The sequence below is a fragment of the Porites lutea genome, chromosome 1, assembly GCF_958299795.1.
Source record: "Porites lutea chromosome 1, jaPorLute2.1, whole genome shotgun sequence".
NCBI lineage: Eukaryota > Metazoa > Cnidaria > Anthozoa > Scleractinia > Poritidae > Porites > Porites lutea.
The window spans coordinates 3,035,464-3,039,224 of record NC_133201.1 but is presented as its reverse complement, the minus strand read 5'-3'; the positions used below and the strand labels follow the sequence as shown (position 1 = coordinate 3,039,224).

Here is a 3,761-nt window from a genome sequence, read left to right as displayed (position 1 = left end):
TTTAAATGTCTGTTGAAGCATAGGCTATAGAAAACATGACTACACAAAGATTAAATTTTTTATACGTCAAAAACTTGTGAGCAAATATACCATACGCGCACACTTTCCATGAAGAGTTTTATGGCGATATTTCGCGTTACGTCACCTATTGATATTAATGTACCAAACAAACGCTCATTCGTTCTTCAAACAATGGGTTCTTTTTGTATCAGTGGCTGGCAAGTTTGAATAACAAACACAATTTTTACAAAAAAGAAATATTCGTGTATTTTTTACAGCTTCCAAACATATTTCTGCAGTCAGAGTCAGGACTACGCATGCACCTTGTCAGTCATTTCAAAATGAAGTCTGCCATCATTATGGTCTTACTTGCCCTGGTGGCTGTGACGCAGGCCAAAAAAGCAGGTATGAATAATAATAATAATAATAATAATAATAATAATTAAAAATTTAAAACGCGCCTTTTCCATGCAAATATGATCAAAAGCGTGCAAGGGAATAACATATACGGTTGTATCAATCGCGTTTTCACGGCTCAAAAATATATTTACAACAGTACAAAGAAAAAAGTCAGTATATAGTATTAAAGTATCACATTGAGAATTCGGCTTTCGCATATGAAAAATTATGCAGATCTCGGACGAAATACGTTATACACCTCGGTCGATAACACTCTCCTTGATCTCCATTTGATCTCCATAATTCTTCATATCATACTCACTCTCATCCAATAATTGTTGAATACAAAAATTAGGTAACAGAGCTAAGTAGGACTACCTATACTAATTCACATAATTCTTCACAATAAGACGTCTATAATAGGCGCCGTATTGGGACGCAGCGGGCTAATGTTTTCTATTCTAAGTTTGTAGCTAGTCCTAACCACTCCTATCCCCAAAAATAAAGAGATAAGTGATAGAGGTGCATTTGTAGATCAAGTTAGATATACCAAGGGGGAGGGGGTACTCCGGAGATGATCGAAATGGGGAAAATCAAAACCGAAAACATGTCCACGGATGTCTAGCGATTTTTTTTCAGAATTTATTCCCTTAAGGCTGGTTTTCACTAGCGACGGAGTCGGAGTCGGAGTCGGAGTCGTAATCAGAAGCGTAGAGCTTATGATCTAGTGAAAACAGCGTTCAGATTCCGTTTACGACTCCGTCGCTTACGTTCCGCTTATGATCTGAAAACCAGATTGTCGGAGTCGTCAGCAGATGCAGAAACACTAAACCAATCACAAAGCGTGGGAACGAGCATTGTGATTAGTTTATCCTTTCGCTTCTTCGTCCGACTCCGACAATCTGGTTTTCACTAGATCATAAGCGGAACGTAAGCGACGGAGTCGTAAGCGGAGTCGGAAGAAAATGGAAACGTTCTGATTCTTCTGACGCCGATTCCGTCGCGCTTATGACTGCGCTTACGACTCCGATTTTTTATTTTCACTAGGTCATAAGCGCTCTTACGACTCCGCTTACGACTCCGACTCCGCCGCTAGAGAGCAGCCTTTAGAAAATGACCCATCCCATCCCGAGAAAAGTTAAATGAGCGGCTTTATTGCAGGAATTACGACGCGCAATACCTTCTGGGTGGTCCATCCACCATTTTGTCTGTTTTCGACGGAGAAAGCTCATTTAGTATTAGGCTGTGCCACAGGCAGGCCAATAAAAAGCATTCGAGAACCCAACCCACTCTTCCCTATCCACTAAGTATGTCGAGAGAAATGATATCAAAGTTCATTCACCAGACCAGTTCATTTGTTGAAATAATGTTAATAAAACAGTATTTTACTTCGAAGAACTTTTAAAGTAAGTTTGCCTGTCCTAAACAGCAAAGTTTTGTGGGGATGTGCCTGGGACGAAACCCGTTGAATTCTATAAGGAGTGTCCGCCTGAATTCCCTGTCCGTGACGGTGACAAGTGCTTGTTTGCTACTGATCGTCTGCACATCTGCTGCTGTAAAAGGTAATTAGCACAGAATTTCTAAGATAATAGGTGGGTTCATACTAGACTTTTCAAGTGCACTGAGCGGCCTTGTGGGAACCGACCCGTAATATGTATGACAGCTTACCGCACTGTAGAATAAATAAAGACAGTTTTCGGTCTCTTTCCAAGGCCCTAACATTTTTAATGCGTTTAGTGTATTCTTCAAAAATGTCAAAAAAAAAGGTTCCTTATCTTAAACTCTAACTCTTACGTTTTTTGTCCCGTTTATGAGGAAACCTAATGTTGTATAGGCCCCGTGTTTTAATTGGGTTTCCTGGGCATAATAATTTATTTATTTCAATCTTTTTTCTCGTATTTAATGGATTTGTATAGTGTGGCAAATTTGAAAATAAAAGACAGAACAGATAGACAACTTGTTCTAATGTAGCTAAATTCTGAGCCCATAGGCACCTATGTCCAGAAATTCACACAACAACGAAAATGGCAAATTTGACAAAATTTTGTCAACAATATGAGGAAAAAATAATAACTTGGAGAATGTGGCGAACTGCAAGTATGGCGAAAATTCGCCATCGGTTTTGTGAGTATTCGATGAAATGTCAAGAAGGACCCCTTCAGAAGTGGCAAATTTGAAAACAATGGCGAATTTGGCAAAAATCCGCGAAGAGTTTGGCCAAAATTCGATGAGATATTAAGATAGTCCCGTGGTAAGTGACGAAGTTGACGAATATGGCGGCGGAATCTGTTCAGTGTTTTCAGTTAAGTAGCACTGATCTCATCAGTCTCGATAAAGGAAACGAAGTTAATATCACTGAGTGAAACTGTTACTTTAGCACTAGTCCAAACGTCAGCGAACTGTACCTACAATGCACGTTTAGTCTCCCTTACCTCTGTTTCTTGAAAGAAATGTCTTAGAGCTATGAGGTGAAAACAATTTTGTTTCCTTGCTTCTTTTTCAGTCCTATGACAGCATAATGCACGTCTTGGAAGTGCGACATGGGATTGTTACGGCCGAAGCCAAATTGTGCAGAGACTCAGCATCTCAGGATGATACGCAGGGGCTTTATAGAAAGGTGTAATATCATTACAAATGACTCATAACAATAAAACACATTGAAAACGAGACTCTTTTATTGAAGAGCCAACAATTTGTTGGTGTATATTAAATACTTTTTTATCTCTTGCACTCAAGACAATTACACTTTTAAAGCAGATCTCTTATCTGGATCATTTAGGAAGGCTAACCTGCGACCAGGCTCTCCACTGGGAGGAAAAGGAACAAAATCGGCGAGCGAAGCGAACCGAGAGGTGTAGTCTAAGGAGGAGAAAAGGTGGCGCCGCCCTTCCCCCTCCCCAGGCCACCGCTGGGCTCGCTTCGCTCGCTGATATTTTGTCCCATTTTAACCCCTTTTTTTTGCCTTTTTCTCCCACAGCGGAACTTGGTCCCAAGCTAAGCAAAGCCAGCTTTTACAACTCTTACGAGTAAATTTGAATTCTTGACGCAGTAAAATTTGCAACGCGTTTACAGCAAACTATGCAGAGATGACACGTGACCATTTTTCGAACGATTTAATGTTATGGCGTTTGCCGTTTTCAACGAGAATCTCAAGAGAGGCGTTTTTAATTAATTCGTTGAAAACTGACATGAGAGCAAACCGTACTTCTTTATCATTGTAGGATCGATAATCGACGTTAAACCGCAAGCAGCCGTTGGCCGTAAACTTGACGCCTAATGCTCTGATATTAGACAGTTCAAGCACCAAGTCTACGGCGAACGGGAAATGGTTGCTTCTGTTTTGCCGTCGGTAAGCATCGCGT

At 40.4% G+C, this 3,761-nt stretch overlaps 1 long non-coding RNA gene across 1 annotated transcript; it reads left to right on the top strand.

The window, feature by feature from the left end:
- Positions 1–1,822: 1,822 nt before the first annotated feature.
- LOC140933985 (uncharacterized) lies at positions 1,823–3,066 on the top strand. Its single transcript, XR_012165101.1, has 2 exons — positions 1,823–1,961; positions 2,903–3,066. It is a non-coding gene; the product is annotated as an uncharacterized lncRNA (long non-coding RNA).
- Positions 3,067–3,761: the final 695 nt, after the last annotated feature.